Raw genomic sequence first — 19,079 nt, 5'->3', positions numbered from 1 at the left:
CTGATCCGGGTCTGAATGCTGGAGATCTGCTGTGCCAGACTGAGTTAGAGCCGCTCGAGGGCACAGTGCATTGTGGGCAAATCCTGCAGGCGTGGGAGTCTCTGCCACACGGGGCCTGTTTGCTTTGGCCCTCCATTGTGTTCAAAGGACAGACTCTGTGTCACAAACACACCGACATCAGCTGAACAGAGGAGAGATGGACAGAGTGTGTTCGTGAATAGCTTCTAGATTACTGTTGGTGGAAATATACAATCAACCAACATTGTGGGATTTTGCAATAGATTTTGCAATTTAAAGGATTAGTTCACTTTAAAATAAAAAACTTTACTCACCCCTCAAGCCATCCTAGGTGTATATGACTTTCTTCTTTCAGATGAACACAATTCATATTTAATAAAGATATATATAACAAATTATAAAGTAAAATATCCAGCTTCCGCCAGACCGCCTTTCGTATTCAACATCGCGTCAGTTACACTTTCTTCGTAAGTTGAATTGGGAAGGCGTAGGACGTAGCGTAAGCATTTTGAACTGCGAGAGTTTTACACTTTCTTCATAAGTTGAATATGTTAGGCGGTCTGGCGGAAGCTAGATATTTTACTTCATAACTTGTTAAATATGGATATTTTACTTACACAAACACATCACGTCGCTTCAGAAGGATTTTATTAACCCCCTGGAGCTGTGTGGAGCACATATTTATGATAGATGGATGTGGATGGAGACACTTTCTTCAGCTCATACTCATTGGTATCGCTCACTGCCATTATAAAGCTTGGATGCGTCAGGATATTTATTAATATTTCTCAGATTGTGTTCATCAGAAAGAAGAAAGTCATATACACCTAGGATGGTTTGAGGGGGAGTAAATCTTGGGCTAATTTTCATTTTAATGTGAACTAATCCTTTAAGAAGCATGCATTCAGACATGAATTTTCATTATTAATTATATTTAATTATTATAAATAATACTATTAATTACTATGAATATTTGTTAGTGAGTATACTGTATAAAACATTGCTTGTTTTTTTTTGTTATTTATAACTATGTACATTTTGCTTCTTGTATTAATATTAATAATAACAATACCATATATATATATATATATATATTAATGTATTTGTATATAATAATAATAATAATAATTATTATAAATATTTGTTTTGTTTTGTTTCTATGTAAACATGCCTTTATTTTTTTACTTTTCTGAGACTATATACAGAATATATTTAAATACATTTTCCTGTTTATTGTTTTATATATATATATATATATATATATATATATAATTTTTATTATTATTTTATTATTATTACTATTTTTATTATTATTATTATCGTTAACATTTTTATCACTTATTATAAATTTTTGTTCATTAATACTGTGTAAAGGCCCATTCACACCAAGGACGATAAATATTACAATAAAGATATCCTTCTGAAAATCATTCTAAGTATAAAAGAATAGCTGAATCCACACCACAACAGTAATGATAACAACACAGAGAAACAAAATTGTTGGAATCACTTTCAGAAATATTTTCTTCCAGCTGATGAATTATAAAAACAACGACAGCCAATCAGAATCCATCCCGCTTTTAGATCTCGCAGACGACAAAACTGCAGCGCGCGCTTATATTAAACAGAACGATATCTTTATCGTTATAGTTATCTGTCATTGGTGTGAATGGGCCTTAAAGCCATATTTTTTTATATTCCTTTTTTGATGCTAGTATTAAACATTTTGACTGTATTTTGCTACAATATCTGCTTTGTTGAAGGTAAAGCACAGATATTGTAAGCTATATCACCTAGCCTGAAGTGTATCTAAGAGAGAGAGCCTTTACAGCCTGAGTGTTTGTATGAGACAAATCTTGTGATATGGGGTGTGTGTGTGTGTGTGTGTGTGTGTGTGCTGGAGCAGATATGTGCTGATGAGTTCCTCTCGGTGGCAGGCGGTGTGTTTGCACTGCAGTGCTGCGGTGTAGCGGCCCTCTGACCTGCTGGGTAAACAACCAGAGAGTCTCTGACTCCAAATAAGGCCAACACATCCACGGCACAGAGCAGAGGCAACCTGCCATCCTTTACAGCTCACCGAACACACATACACTCCCTCGCTCCTGAGTTCCCCTTTCTTTCCGTTACTGTCTTTCTGTAGCCTGACTTCTCTCCTCACATGATTTATTAAATGGAAATCCTGCCATGATTTACTCGCCCTCATGTTGTTCCAAACCTATATGTCATTCTTTCTTCTGTAAAACACAAAATGAGATATTTAGCAGAACGTTCACGCTGCTTATTTCCAACAACATCATACAGTAATCAAGAGCAGTCAAATTCCAGAAAGAACAATAAAAGTGTGGTCCATATGACTTGTGCACTATATTTCAAGTTGTCTGATGTCACATTATCTGATAATCATATTTGTGTTCATTCAGATATTACACAGGAACATGCACCAGCGTTTGACACCAATGATGACTGATTACGCTAATTTGAATATGCAAATGAGATTTGAGAGCTGAGAGATTTTAATAATAAGATATTATATTTCATACTTTCAATAATAAATGATTTTGGTCTGTCCCTAAGCTCTTGTGTGAATATAGCACATGTGATGTAGACTAGTTTAATACTTTACATTTCTGTTCAGAAGTTGAACACAGTTTAATGCAGTCAGAGTATGAAAAAGAGGAAAAACAGTCTACTATTAATCTCCTTTTGTGTTCCTTGGAAGATAGAAACTCGTCTGGCTTTGAAGTGATGTGAGGTTGAGTATATTTTTGGGTAAACTATTTCTAAATCCATTCTCTTCCTCTACCTGACTTTCTTTTTCGCTCAGTCTCTTTGGCACCGTCTGAAATGCACTGCCTCAATGGTTCTACTCCTCATAATATGAATGTTGTTTGCTTTTTGCTTTTAGCTCTGAAAAATGCTTTTGCCTTTGAGTCCTTTAAGAGTCTTTCTGCTGTTATCCTACTGAGCACCGGACCGCAGGCAGCCTGTGGCATCAGCGAGTGTCAAATTTCACATTTTTTGGACACGCCCCCCTGTTCCACTGACCGTTAACTGCAGTACAACTCTAGTCATTTTAGCATTTGAACCTGCTCTCCCTGTGAGGGAAGAATGACCTCACCTTTGCATCTTTTGAAAAACAGTCATATTCTTCTTCGTTCAAAAGCGACAAGACAGTCACTTTAATATTTATGATACCGATCACAATGACCTCTCCTTTCACTGTGAATATATAGACCCCTTTGTGTGTGTGTGTGTGTGTGTGTGTGTGTGTGTGTGTGTGTGTGTGTGTGTGTGTGCAGAATGTCTGTAATGAATTCATAATCTCTGCAGTGGGTCTTTGTAGATTCCTATCAGGCAGCAGATAAGACAGTGCAGTTGCACTCTAATAGCTGTCAGTCTGCTTTCCTTCCTGGCTATGGATCAGTTCACTTTCAGTAGACAAATACACACATATATACACACTCACACACGAGGGGTTGTGTATACAGAAGCATGTTCTTCGCACAGTAGGTCTAAAGATAAAAGCTGATGCATTTTCTGTCGATGGAGAAACTGCATTTCTGTTGCTCTATGAAAGGAGGTCCCCCAAGGCTCTGTACGAGGCCCCCTACAATTGATGTGTTTTCCCCCCAAAACTTGGCGAGCGGGGGCCTCCATCGTTTTTCTCCACTGTCAAACACGCCCAAAGTTTTGAAAGCACCTCAGAAAGGCAAGTTTTTTGAAAGCAGCTTCAAAGTTCAGCATTCCCATGCCTCCGAAATACAGTCATTAAATACACTGCAATCGTATGTGCCCTGAAGCTACTGTACTTATGGAAGCTATTAAAATGAGTGTGACACTAAACAGTGCTTTGTGAGTTAATGTTGTTTGTTTATCAGCTTCACATACGCTAAATTCGATTAAGCTTTGTGTGCTGCTTTGCTTGGTTGCTGAAAACAGTTATTCAAGTGTTTATCTTTTGAAAAATATCATATTGTAGTTATACTCAAGCTATATTTAGCAGATCCTTCTCTAATTACTTAGTTCTAAATTTTGACCTATATTACCCTAATTATGTATCTAACTACATTTTGGATCTAAAAGAAAAATAAGTTGCGCAATAACAATCTAAAAATAGTAATTGGCTGCTTTATCTAGTTGTACACTACATTCCTAACCCACACACTGAAATAGCAAAGAGGCAAACATTTCCAGTATACAATGCTCATTATGGTCTTATGGATTGGCTATGTCGAGTGGTAAGTGATCTTTATCATTTCCCCCAGCGTCCTCAGATGCCTCTTCAGCCCGCTGAAATTTACCATGCTAAGCTTTCCACCACCTAGAGAACGTGGGACGCGCTGTAGCATTCGATTTATAAGCCTGATTAAACTAGGCAAGGGTGAGTAAGAAACATGAGGGAAATCAACATAAAATCACATCATGCTTTACGTGGCGTTCCCGCTGATTGGGTTCTCGGCCCTTTATGATGGCACAGATCACTGCGGCCCTTAAATAACGAGAAAAATGCGTGTAAACAATACTCCAGGGCTTCTATGTAAAGGATGAGTTATTGTACTAGGCCTTTGTTCATTGTTTGGTGCTGTAAGAGGCGCAAGCCTTTAACTTGCGCTGTGTCAACACAGTATGTATTGTGAATGTTCCTGATAAACATCCAGTGATGTATTTTTTCAGTAGCTTCTTGGCCCAAAACACAGAGCTGTATTTGAAATTCATCTTTATTTGAATGCTCTGCACATAACAGTACCCTTGGTTTTTTCAGATGTAAATCATTTAGGGTTCCCAGTTTTCCTTAAATCATAAAATGTTTCTCAATGGGAAGAAGATAATTATTCATCAGTTTTAATCTCTTCCTTACGGACTATAGTATAGAAATAAGTGGATTGTTTATCTGTTGGGTAAAAAGTAAGTCTGATTTCTTTCAACAGTTTTAATGTAGTTAAAACTATAATAGTTATTATAGTTTCTAAACGTGTTTAGGATAACACCGTTTGTTTTATAGAGACGTGTATAATTATAGTAATCTAAACGGCATCCATGGTTTAGCTGTAGTTATTTTCTCCAAATCAGTTCAACTCTGGTTACTATGCAAGAACATTCTTTTCATATGGGGCAAATATGTACGCTTGTAAAACAAATTGGTTATTATAAAGAAAATCCGTTTAGAGTCAGTTTATTCCCTCCCGACTTCTTATTTTGGAGGTGGGATGGTTTTAGTGAGGGTTTCAAATGACAGATAGCTCATCTGTGCGCGCTCATTCACTGCACAGCGGTGACGTGAGCGCGCAGAGGCCTCCCCCCGCCTGCTCCGCTGTTTTGGGGAGGGTGAGCGGGAGAAAAGGGGGGCAAAAGAAACCCCCACCAAACTGCCCCTACCCCCAGCCGAAGTCCGGGACCTGAAAGAAAAGAATCTGATCCAGCTCTGGGACGCGGTGGACCGACAATCGACCGACATTTAAAGCTCTTTTTAAAGCGCGTGAAGAGTTTCGTGCGCTCTTGGAGAGTTTGCGCACGGACGCCGTCGACATGGTGCGGATAACTGTTTTCTCCCGTTGAAAACTTCGCGTATCCAAGGAGTTATTTGGACAAACATCTCTGTTTTACATGGATGCAACATAGGACGCTTTTAAAAGGAATTATATGGTCGTACCGCATCTGCATCGATCCGAACTAAACTTATTTGGACCTGTGTGGAACTACTGTGAGTAAACATGATTTTCTATAGTCATTTAATCCGTAAAATCATCCATGTATACTTTTCGCAATTTTTTTTACACAGTTTCTAATCATTAAATATAATTACTTAGAGATTTTATTGATAAAATACTTGATTTCGTTGCCTATCACTTTGTGTATAACGAAATGTGTTGTTTTTATGCATTATGTGGAGGTTTGGGAACATAATTTGTAGTAATTGAGTCTAACGGTTTTGACATGGCTTGTTAGGCTGTTTTATACCCTTCATGTTCTGTTTGAGACCCCCAGTACCCTTTCAATAGCTTCAGCATGACTTTTCCACTTCGAGGACTGATTATAAACAAATTTCATTGTATATTTTTCATGGAGGACTTTTGAAATGTTGCATTATTTCTGTTTGGACTCTCTGAGACTCCAAGTATAAAAATATGAAATACATGCAATGAAATCTACATCATAGCTGTTCACTTTTGTCAGTTTAGACTTATATTATGGGCTTTTGGTTTGGTTAAACGAATGCATTTTATATGACTTAATTTTGTAAAATGACTACCAATGAGATTTTGAACATAAAGACAGTAAAGTCAATCTCTGACAGTGAGGAATATTGGAAAGTAACTTTCTGGAGGTTTAAAGTAATAGCCACATTGACATCAGCTGCTAATGTGGAAATGTGGAGTAGAAAATAATATATTACACATTTTTTTTGGAGATTGTGCATTTTGGTTTTGAATAGGAAGCATGAGAAAGTAATTATTGCAGATAATGTTCACTCTATTCATCAAGAGTTGTTCTTGCAAAACTATTATGTTGAGGATTTTTGGCTGTAGTTTCCTGGCAGCTTAATACTTTTCTGTAAGTTATGCTCTTTTTCAGCCAAGTTGTGCCATGGCCTACAGACTACAGAGGTTGAATGTTTATTTTCTTTTGAAACGGTACCTACGTTCATACAGTAAAGGTTTTGGCGAGACTGGATGAAAGCATAGTGCGGGTATTGTCTTGATTCATTTAGTCACAGATAATGCGAACCTCATTAATCACTGTAATGTGACTTCAGAGGCCCCGTATCAGAATGAGTCTGGACTGAAGTGCTCTGGTTTTGCTTTGGAGAAAAGTTTGGCCCTAACAGTTTGCTTTGATCTAAAAGAAATTTAGATTTAGACTTTGTTGACGTCTCATCCAATAACTTTGATGGCAAAGATCTACTCTAGGAACACCTCGAAAAGGACGGCCATCATTGATCCTTTCATGAAATGCGTACCAGCTTATTTTTGAGCATTAATGGCAAAAACGTGTTTGTTTTTTGAGTCAAAAGCTTTGTTCTTCGTTGCAACTTGCAAACTCGCAAGTATGTTGTAGATTCTAAATGTCACGATAATTGGACAATTTATCACAGCTGATCACTGTCAGATCTTGAGAGATGTTAAGACAAATGCGTAGGAATGCAGCCAAACAGAAGCCGTTAGCCGTGACTGTGGTCTATAGACCTGTAGTTTGGCTCATTTGTCTTTTGTGGCTAAACAATAACACAAAAGAAATCAATGAAGTCGGGTTGTGTCAGAATGAAGAAATTTTTCAGAGGATGTAAAAACTTGGTTTGGCGAACTAACTTTGATTTCCCGTGTGCACTCTGTGTCACCTCTGGACGAAAAGTTAATTGAATTGAGCTGAGGATATGAGTTCTGGTGAAATGTCTTTTGTAAGGTGTCTTCCCCAAGGTTTTGAAATTCATTTCTGCGAAGTTATTCCTTCTGGTGTCGTTTTTTTTGTGTGTTTTCCTACACTTATCGCTGTAACCTTTTCCCCCCATTTTAAATAGGGATCAAAGGACAATGCCTCAGAGAGATTCTGGACACGCTATGCCAAAATAAATATTCTCCCGACTTTAGAGAGAAGAGAAGGGCAGTGCTCTTGCATTTGCGTGCATTACAGATTTAGCCTGCTGTTTACATGAGCTAGAGTAGCTAATCATGCTAAATATAAAATGTGTGTCGCGCTTTAATGACCGGCATCTCTTATTTCATTTTATTGAATTTAGTTTTCTTTTAGCATTACAGACCTTGTAAGGTGTCTTATATCACTTCCTAAAGTACATAAAGGGATGTTTGATAGAATAGTGTTGTGCGCAGCCTTGTATTCAATGGCGCCATAGTGCAGGAAATGCTAATGGAGTGGTAGAAATATCAAAACAACAATTATACAAAAAGCTCCCTCTCACAGTGGTTATTGTAACCCGTGTGTGCCAATGTGATCGTAGTCGTAGATAAAATTAGGCGAGTTTGTGTAACAGCGAGAGCAGTGCAATTATCAGCTTGGGTTTTGAATGGCAGATTCAGTGGTGGCGGTAATGGCAGCTGCGCTACAGCTCCTCACATTATCAGCAGAAAAGGGAGGGGAAGAGAGATGTTCGCCAGCGCCTAAGCTCTGCCAGCTAATTGTGTTTATTCCTCTTAATTTGTCCCGAGTGCTAAATCGGTGCTCTTCAGCTCACGGTGGGTGCAATTTGTCTGGTGGTTATAAAAGAACGAGTGCCTTGTCTTTGAAATGAGCTCTTCTGGTCTTAATGCGTCCGTTGCTTGTGTCCACACGCACGGTCGGGTTTTTCTGCCGCGGTTTTGCAGTCTTCCGCCACGACCTGAGGGACAATCGGTCAGGAATTATCCAGCACTTGTTGAGACGTGTTCCAGAGAAAATCGCAACATTGTCCGTGACAGGCCTTGTTGAAGATGAGGAATAGCCTCTACTGGTAAATTATATTAACTCTCTGGCCTATGTTGCCCATTCAGTCCAACAGGTTAGCACCGAATCCAAGATAAGACACCAAGCAACCTGCCCCTGCTGACGGGATTGATCCATCTCGCCCAAAGTTTAATTTCATCTCACGGTTGGCCAGTTGCCTACGTGACGCTGCAGGACTGATCGTCCAGTCTCTGGGTACTCAGTACTGCAGCGGTGCTGATAAAGCCAAAAGCTACTACCTTCTCCCCACACACCCTTGCAAGGCCTAAGCTTAAACCCCTCACCGCAAGACTGGATTTCAAACCAATGATATGCTCCGCTTGCTCTGATGCCGCTGTGATAATGCGTTCATTACGGTAGGAGGGCATTACATCCGCGTTATACCCTACCCCTCCCAACAGCCTCGATATGTTTAGCACATTCATTGAGGGCACTTGTTGTTTACCCCCACCATGACGATTTTTCTGCTTTCTGCTCTTTAAGTATGATGACCAGCTGGCACTCCAGGTTGACGGGCATCCCGCCCACCCCCGGGGCGTTCAGACAATAAAGATCTGTCATAAACACGCCCCACCTTGGCTTCGATCTGAGTTATGACCCCAATGAGGGTTGTGGAGACAGTCTCCACCCTGTTCTCCATGGCTGGAGGTCAAGATGCCATCTGTGATTGGTCTGCTTATTCTCCACTTTGGCTCGATAGTTTACAGACCCCAGTGAACCAGATTGAAGGGTTGGATCCTTATTTGATAGACTTGGAGTGCTTGTGACCTTTCTGTCGGGCGACTCCAAATGAGGAGCAAAGTCATTAAGGGGAACCAAAACAATAAAGACCACGAATCCAAGGTAGAGTCCTCTTGAATATCCCATTGGGCAAATTAAATGCTTCTAGTTTAAAATGGTTATGGCTTGGTGAGGCCTGGGGTGATTGAACTTGCTGGGGCGAAGACAGGGTGTTGGTTCGGCAGGTTTTGTTTGGGACCAAGTAGAGTTGAAGGGGTTTATAGTGACCCTATAGAAACCTCAGGGCCCAGTTAAGGGGACAGTTTTCAGGATGAGGGGCTTTTTCATGTGCTAAAAGCTGCTAATCCGCTGGCCTTTGTATGGGAGCAGAAATCTCGGGGCAAGATGGGAAAGCCATGGCTTTTTCAGAGCCCAGGCTTTTGTTGTCATTTCACCCAAATCAGGGGACATCTGTTAGGATCGGGGGTAGATTCCCAGCTGACGGTGGGGAACGGGGCTGGAGGAGGAGGAGGGAAGGACAAGATACGCTGGTGGGGATGGGAATGTTTGAGGGCTGATGGATGTGTGTAATTGTTTGTAATGCAAGCATGAAAACATGGGCCTCTGGGAGCCAGAGCCGCATTTGTATGTGTGTGGACAGAGGGGCCTTGTAGTTATGAAACGGTCAGTCAAGTGTAGATGGGGTTAAACACGAGTAAATACCTGCCTGTCAATGCAAGCCATGCTCCCTTAATTAGAAATGACAAAATGGTTTGACAGCGGAGAAACAGGGAGCGCTATAGCCTCTAACTAGCACAAATGTCAACATGTGATTAAGCTCTGTTGGAAACTCATTACGTTCCTGAAACCCAGATCTGTTTTTCAATAAAAATCGCATCTCTTTTTGTTCTAGTCAGTGCTGAATTAGTGTGTGATCTTACTCAAGTACATTTTTCCCATTTGCATGTGTGCGTTACGAGTATTATTGAATTCAAACACTTCCAATGTGGGTGAGTCTCACAAAAATGCATTTAACCCCAAAAATGGAATGGAAAAATTATTTAAAAATTTTTAAAATAATTTTTTAAGGTTTTGTGACCCTATTTGAATGACAATTAAACACATTTTTAATCTAAACCCCTATTACTCTTATGCACCTGAATATATTAAAAAAAAAAATGTGTTATTTGTATTTTTTTATTGCATAAAATGTGTTTAATTGGTGCATTTGACCCTCTTCTTGAAGTGTCGTGTCTATGATTATTACTTGGTCCAACTAAATATGATTTTATGTTTTGTTTCGAGAGAACAAAGAGTTAAAGGTAGAAAAACAGTAAATTCAGTCCTGCATGGCATTTCGATTATGGCACTTTGTAATTATATCTGTACTGTGTTCTTGGAGTGAACGAGGATGCGTTCTACACGACTGAGTCAGGGATGCTATGGATTCTGCGTCAGCGGGGCGTAAAAGAGCGAGTGCGAGGGAGTTCACTCTCTCTGTCTCTTCAAGCGAGAGGAAAAGATGATTTGCTACGAGCAGAACATCCCCCAACCCTGCCCTCATGCGATATGACATTTTGACGTGTAAATACAAGGCCTCCAGGACACCGGCTGTCCTCGGGCTGATAACATCATTAACTCTGATTTAATTGCAGCATTGAGACGCCACCTGAAGTTGTTTATTGTATTCGTGTGTATTCGGATATGATGCATCACCTCTGGCCGACAACATGTTTTTTTTTGCTACTTTTCTGCTTTTTAGCCCCTGCCATGGAGAACATAATTGGAAAGTTAGATACACTGAGATAAACAAATCAACTTGTGTATATTGTACTGCATGCACAGATAATCCATTTTAAAAGTAATACTGCCTCTGGGGGAAAAAACCGACAACCTGCCAATATTGCGACACCAGATTAGTTTGTGCCAGGATGGAGGTGGTCATCTTATTTGTTTGTTTTCCTAGAGGCCTCCTTTGCGTTTTTAAGTTTTCGTATTCTCCCATTTTGCTCATAAATGAGGCATGGAGCCATACTCGGCGCTTTGTCACGTAAGTGGGGATTTGCAGGGAATGAAATCCCTCTGCCGCCGAGATTACCGAGACTAATATCACCTTGCGATCTCCTTTTATTAGCTCCATTACATCCTCCGTATTCTGACCTTGTTTCGGCATTGACTGCAGCTCTAACATGGACGTTTTATCTGCCCGTTGGGGACGAGATGGAGCAGAAGGAAGGGGTTGAATCACAGACAGCATGAATGAATGAGGAGATGAATTGCACGTTATCTTCCCCCTGCCTATTCAGAGGCGATAATGTCGACAAACAGAAGGGTGTAGCCTGAGCGGGCGGATTACAGACAACTAAATGAACAAGAGAATGTGCATTGGATAAAACATGCATGCGGTTTCAGAACTGCTCCTCCACTTGGACATGTCTCTTGCTTTGGGGATATTAGGAAAATTGTTTACACAACACCGGTTTTAAGTAAAAACTACAGATGCACCGACGTATCGGCCAACAAACGGTATCAGCTGATAAAAGCTATTATTATCACTATCGGCCATCGGCTGATTGTTCAAAAACTGCAGATGATCAGGGCCAATTATATCCTGTCAATCAAAAGGGTGCGGAAAAAGATGTTCAGAGTGCAATTCATATACATACTGTGTGTGAAGAAAATCACTCTTGTGTTGAATTTAGTTAACGCATTAACAGTTAAAAAATAGTGACGTTAAAGCAGGCTCTTTTTGACCCTATGAATCACCCGTAGTTCAAGCCAGGGTTGCCAGGTCTGTTGTTTTTTTGCTACATCATACATTATTTGTAGCACCTTCCATCCAATAATCATAAAGAGCTTTTTGCTTTGTTAATTCTGATAAGAAAAAAAGTTTCAGTTTTCAAATTCTGTCCATTTTATCACGAAAATCAAACAATAAATGGCGTTTTGACGCTCTTAAATGTGACGTGTCAGATTGCTGTAACGCCTCAGTTTCTTCCTCTTCAATACAAGTTATATCTCAAAAAACATGAATATGAGTGTATATTATATCTGAAAATAAACAGCAGCTGAATATAATACCTCTGTTGTTAATTGTAACCTCTAATGTTGTAGTGTACCAAATGAGAGGGTTCCCTGTATAGTTTAAAGCATTATTTGGGAGAGATTTTTTTTTTTCCTTAAGAAAAATCAAACTAACGGTATCTGTATCACCAGAGAAATGTAGTATCGGTGCATCTCTGGCAAAAACTGAAAACTTTTTATACGATTTGGCCATTCATTTACTCGACAACAGAGTTTTGGGGGCCTGAAAATGCAAACTTTTGAAAACTGGTTTTCAAAGTGCAAGCTTTTGAAAATATGTTGTCGTCTCTGTGTAAACTACAAAACTATGAATTTGTGAAATATATTACGTGTTCAGTCTATAGCCGCGTAGTGTTTCTTTACAAAGTGACATCACCAGAGTTTTTAGTCGTTTTTGCGGATCCATGTGAACGGGGATTGTTTTGACAATGTCGTCTGTATGAAAAACACAAAGGAAAAACGTTTTCATTTTTGGAGACATAAACATTAGCATTTAGATAAAGTACAAAATTTTGAAGTAGACAAAATATATTTTAATGCTTTTGCGTTCCCTCACAAAACTTTGCGTTCCCCCGAGAAACTTGCCGTTCCCTCGCGAAACTTTGCATTCCCTGTAACAAAGGATTTTTCAAGTAGAAAGACTGAAATAGTATTTTCTCATAAAACATACTCCAATATACTTAGTTTTATTTTATTTATAACCTTGAATAAATATTGATTACAGTGCATGTTTAGCTTGAAAGTTTACCTTTAACTTGCTAAAATGTCACTTTACAAAAGTTTTTCAAAACTTTTCATCTGCCTTTTTACCTTTGAATACGTGTGCATGAAATACGCACGCTGCACAAACTCTCCAATAGCGTCCGCAGCCTTCAAGCTCAGCTAATAAGCTAAGAGGGCCTGTACATTGTAAATCACTGTGCTCTTGTTCTCTAAGTAGTCGTCAGAGAGAGACGTGTTAGTAATTCGTAGCGAAGGGCAGCCTTGTTTGAGTTTAGCGCGACGGGCTTTGAAAGTGATGGATGGCCGTCTTTCCCTTTGTTTATCTCTGCAGATATCTGAATCTTAAAAACCATGAAAGTGGGAGAAAGATCTGGGAAATCAAACTAAATTTATTCAGCCAGAGATCCGAAGGTCAAGCAAACATGTTTTTGTGTGCGTGTGTGTCGGGCCCCGTGATTCAATTACTGGATGTTTTGAGAAGGGATTTGTGTTGCTCATATAGGCAGACGTATTGTGGATTACATTTTACCTTATAAAGTCCAAAAGAACTGAGCCATCTGATAAGAATATTACTTGTATGAATGAAACAAATCACAGACTGTTGTTTGTGCAGCATTTGTAAAAGGTTCTCAATCGATGTAGACAGGAGGTTTCATATTTCAGTTCATGCATCTTCACTTGGATTCCATTCCTGTGGCTTTCTGCTGTGTAGCTCCGCCCACTGTGGAATCTCATTGGTCCAAAATCCTGCTACTCATTAAACATCAAATAGCTTCTGATTGGTTGTGATTGTCTCATCGTGCAGTTTCGTGGTTATTGTGGACAGGCAATCACTTTTTTTGGAAACCTGTTGCATAACGCTTGTTTAGTAGAGAAAAGTAGGATTGGAAACTGGTTGTTTTTGCATTCACTAGCCTGTTCTCAAAGAGTAACATATCAAATCAGTTATGATTTATGATTTAAATGATTTATGATTTATAGTCATGATTTTTATATATAAAAATAAGTCAGATATTTGAAAAAAAAAATCCAATTATTTTTTATTTAATGATTAAAAAAAAAAAAAAAAAAAAAATATATATATATAATATATATAATATATATATATATATAATTTTTTTTTTTTTTAAATCATTAAATAGAAAATAATTGGAATTTTTTTTTAATTTTCTGACTTATTTTTTATCATATACACATGGTACTAAATCCAGGATAATTATTATACTTATTTATTTATTAAAGATAAGAACAAACAATTATATATAATTAATTCTAATTATTAATTAATATATATAACTATATAACATAACTATATAAAAAAAAACATGTATATATAAAGCGTTTAATTGCTTGTTCTTATCTTTAATTAATAAATAAAATAAATAAATATAATGATTACCGTGGATTTACCATGTGTATGTTTTTACAAAATATTTTTTAATGACTTTTCATAAATAGTTTTGTATTTGTGTTTAATGTTTTGTTCTTATGTTTAATAAATAAATGTAATAAATACCCTAGATTTAGTTTGTAACAAGTCAGTCAGTTCCATTATTTTATTCCAGAACTGGATCTCGATTCCTGAGCCTGGTGTTTATTTGAGTGTGTTTTCCCCGGTAATGATGACTGCAATGTCTCCTGACAGGAGTTTTAAACACAAGACAAGCAAAACCAGCAATGAATCCTATAAAATCAGCAAGCATTTGTGTCCAAGGAGCGTACGCAGGCATCCGAAATAGAGCGTATCGATTTCCCTGCCCGTGCCAAACATGCATCGCATGCACACACACACACACACGCACACACACTCTCTGGAGTGGGAGTGTTGGCAGCGTTCGATGGGATGCATGCGGCAGCCCAACATCACAGAGAGTCCTCTCTTTGTGTCTGCGCTCCCGCAGTTCGCGGGGTGAGGAGAGATTCGGCCGCTCGTACGGCTTCAGCTGCAGTGTGTGGAGGAGGGTGGTGTGTATGTGGAAGCCGTGTATTAATAATCTCTTGCTTCATAGATTCACCGTGGGCTTAATCTCGCTGGTACGTGCTGCGTTTTAGAGGTCAGAACCAGATGCTCTTTCAGAGGCTTCATGTGGCTTCTGAAGGCCGGTGTTTCTGCAAAACCTAGAAAGGCTTCACTGCCTACTGAGATGACATCTTTTATTGATTGACTCTTTTTAGTTTTCATGTTTATAATCAACGTTTCTTCATCTGCTATTTTGTCTTTTTGCCTTCTTTTTTTTAACAAAGGGTCAGTGAAGGGGGGTCCTTAACTTTTGAAAATGGTTATTTGTTCGCCTTGGCTTGTCAGACTTGTCAGACATATGTATATGTATATTAAGAAATGATAAGCAATAAAAATTATTTAACTTAAAAATGGTTAAAATAAATGGTTTCATATTAAATGAATAAATATTTAAATATATAAATATTATATATTTTATTGGCATATTTATAAATATTAATAATTATATTAGATATGATGTATTATTTATAAGTATTATAATATTTATAATTTATATTGAATTTTTAAAATAATATGACTTGTTTTTGGTATTTAGCTTATTTATCATCAACATTTCTTTTGCTATATCTGCAATCTGCCATCTTGGATTTTTTTTTTAGCAATTTATTTTCAGTGAAATGAAATTCTTCATTTTCAGAATATATATATATATATATATATATATAATAATATAATGTTTGTTTGTTTGTTACAATTAACAACAAATGATTGGTTGCTATTTATTTTTAGAAATAATAATCAACACTACAAAAAAACACGTTAATTGCACATAAGGTTTTGCATTAACTTCTAAATATAATTATACTAATTATATAACTAAATGTATCAATAATTATAAATTTTATTTTCTACTCCAATTTTCTTTATTATATTCATTTACACAGTGGCTTTCATAACTTGTTTTCATGACAAATTTATTTAAACATACATTAAATAATTAAGACATCACTAACAGGTAAAGTAAATATAATGAATATATAATCTAATATAGTGCATATATTTAGTGAACAAGTTGATTTTTCTAGTGAACTAACATGCTGTGGACACTAAATGACTTCCCTGATGTAAATGTAATGCTGCGTGAGATATTATTCTGAAGCTGTTTTATTGATGTTTTTCCGCAGTTGAAACACTGGTTAAGAGATTACATGTAAAGTCGATCAATTGTCTCTTCTTTACTAGTAGCAACCAGTGTTGCATTACCGCGCACGCCCCCTTCTGGATTGGAGTGTGGATCGCCTGTGTCAGACTGTATTCGTCATCTGACTGTATGCACTGAACATGACGTCCGGAAACAGCTTGAGAATAATATCTTACGTAGCATTACACATTTGGTAAATGTTTTTTTTGGTACTTTTCGCTGTTCAGTATGTTCATGATCAACATTTTTTTGCTGCATCTACAATCTAGGATTTTTTTTTTTTTTCACCAGGCACGTTGCAGTGAATTCTGAGTTTTAGTCTGCCAAATATGCATGTGATACTGCCTTCAGATCAGTCCCAAATGAGGTGTCTTAGAAGGTAGCGTAATTACGTTTGGAATAGCTTCAGCTTTGGCCGCGTGCCTATCGTGCGCTTAAACGCTGCAGCTCATAGTCGTGTTTGGAAGGAGTGTGTGCTAGTTGGTGATATATGTGTAGTGGCAGAGGAATAGATTCCACTCTCCCATGGGCGTCCGGCTTATTACAGTGTGACCAGTGAACAATGGCTGTATACGTCCCATTTATCTATTTGTGTCCTCCGGCGATGTCCAGCGCCACATTTATCCGACCGGCTCGGAATAAAGCGGCGCGGAGGGGCTGAATCCACCCTACACCGAGTCACACGGATGCCCACTCAATTATCAGAGTGCCAGCGATGTGCTCCGATATTCTGTCACCTCCTAATTAAAGGCCGTCTAAATTGAGACCAGGGCACGTGGTGGCCTGTAGTTTTTCCTAAGTAAAGTCAATGCCTGGATGAATCAATACACAAACACAGCAGGCACTTTCCACGAAAAGGGTACAAAATAGGGTTTTACCCTTTAAAAAGGCATATTATTTTCTTTTTCAACAGGAGGAAGTCCTTAATCTTTCAGAAAATGTTGTTCTCAGTATGATTTAAAGGCTCCAAATGATGTCACTACCATGATGTCAATTGTATCTAATAGTTCCTGCTCCATAGAACATGGATTCATGCCTAAATTGCTTTAAAACATAATGAGACCCCAATTTGTACGTGCGTCATGATATTTTAGGGCTGATTCATGAGAGGTGCATTACGACGACTTGAAAGAGAGTCCAAATGACCTGATGGTCTCATTCGACATGCTTTGTGTAGATTATAAGATGATAAAATGATCTGTTAGGCTTCGTGTGTGTGTGTGTATGTGTGCGTGTTGTTGTTCATGCGTGTGCGTGTGTCTGCGCAGGCAACAGCGTGTGTGCTGGCGGGGAGTTCCGGTCGGTGTGGAATGAGGAGGCGAGCGTGTGAGCGTATGTGATGCACTCATATCCGCCGAAAAGAAGAAAAGGAAATGCAGAAAAAGATAATGAGTGCAAATGGAAATTGCAGTGCATTAAGACTAAAAGTGGCCACAGAATATTTTGAAAGGACACATTTGAACTAGGTTTTCACAGCCAGGACGATGCTGTACGGTTGCTAATGTGCTCTATAAGGTGCTGCTTTGTGTTCTGAGACGTTTCTAGGTGGTGGCTTAAGTCAAAAGAGCCTGATATTGTGTTTTAATGGTATACGGATGGTGTCGTCTGGGTCTTGATTGTGTCAGATGACTGAATTTGACAACCGTTGAGATGTACAAGCCAGTTAAATTAATCACAGCACTCCACTCGAGCCTAGACACACGTATTAGCAATTACTTCAAATTGTGTATCCCTGCATTTGGTGCCAATAAATTTTCATTTCACTTCAGCTTGGTTCGCATTTGCTTAGCTAAAAAAGTTAGCAAAACAACAAGATCAAGGTGTCTTGTGACTCAAACACAGGGGCTTTGATAACTCAGATGGTGGCATGCTTGTAATTTGCCCAAGCTAATATTGTTAACGTCTAAGTGTCTAGTGAACAACATCTCTGTTAGCCATGAGGACACCACAAAGGTTTGTGGCGCTCCTTTAGATTCCAAATAAGGAAGCATCCCAAGTATGTTTCATGTTGTTTGGCATCTTTCATGTGGCTCCTTTACTATTTCTTCCCATGCAGCCATCTGAGAACGGCGTTTGATGTCCGTTGCCATGTTGTGAGAAGCTCCATGCGGGACATCTGAATCTGAGAAGCAGCATGGTGACTTCCTAAACGACTCTGTGGGCGAAGTGAAAATTTGGGGATCGTTGTGAGCAGCTGGAAAAACTCAAACTAGCCAGAGTCTATTTGAAATAGTGTGGCATGAGTGTATTAGAGCTCAACTACCTATTATTATGGTTGGGAAAAGTGTGAATTTTGTAACATCCTAAGACTACTATTAAAATAATTTATGATTAGTCCAGGTGTCCCACTCGGTTATGTCCTTGGCCCTATTGTTTTTCGCTTGAAGTGAAATTACAGTGGCTTCTACAAATCAAGCACTACTAGTCATGTTTTATTTATTTGTTCTGAAGTGAAATACTCCTAGTATATGTGTTCACTAAAAACATCCAGCATAACGGTAATAATTGTGTGTCTAGTGGAGCTGCTCAAGGAGGGCTATTGATTTTCTTCCTCTCTCTCCGGCTTGTTTTTCTTTATTTTGCCTTTGGATTCCAGCTTGGTGTGGTCGGCTCTTTCACAACCCGTTGTGAGGTTTCCTCCTGCTTCTTGGATGCCGTTCAAGTTGGAAAATAGTAACACAAGCGAAATTCGATTAGGGTGACAGAAATGATGCTCATTTAAAAGGCATCATCAATGGATTGCTTTGTCCTAGAAGGGGTGGCGCTTTTTTAAAGATATGAGCCTCTGTTTTTGAGATGGGTGCTGCTGGCATAAACACACACGCTTGTGGTACATGCACGGTTTCATGCTTGTATTTTCATTTATAGTCAGCAACTTTTTTTTCAGGATTTAAAGGCCTAAGTATGTTCTCTTTTGTGAAATTAGTATTAAGCCAT

General features: G+C 38.5%; 1 protein-coding gene across 29 annotated transcripts in view; it reads left to right on the top strand.

Moving 5' to 3' along the window:
• The window catches only part of ptprsa (protein tyrosine phosphatase receptor type Sa), a 202,554-nt gene that overhangs the window by 46,938 nt on the left and 136,537 nt on the right, over nt 1–19,079 (top strand). For 5 of the 29 annotated variants that reach the window (XM_051907938.1, XM_051907937.1, XM_051907943.1 and 2 more), the window contains exon 1: nt 5,309–5,719. The exons of 16 other annotated variants lie outside the window; for them this stretch is intronic. The gene's annotated coding sequence lies outside the window, so the exon portion shown is untranslated. Of the gene's footprint in view, nt 1–5,307; nt 5,720–19,079 lie in introns of those variants that run through there. 8 more of the 29 variants (XM_051907948.1, XM_051907947.1, XM_051907941.1 and 5 more) reach the window with 4 other exon arrangements.

This window comes from Ctenopharyngodon idella, chromosome 10 (assembly GCF_019924925.1).
Source record: "Ctenopharyngodon idella isolate HZGC_01 chromosome 10, HZGC01, whole genome shotgun sequence".
In the NCBI taxonomy this organism is placed as follows: Eukaryota; Metazoa; Chordata; class Actinopteri; order Cypriniformes; family Xenocyprididae; genus Ctenopharyngodon; species Ctenopharyngodon idella.
The sequence above is the reverse complement of the archived record's forward strand: the minus strand, read 5'-3'. Positions and strand labels throughout refer to the sequence as shown.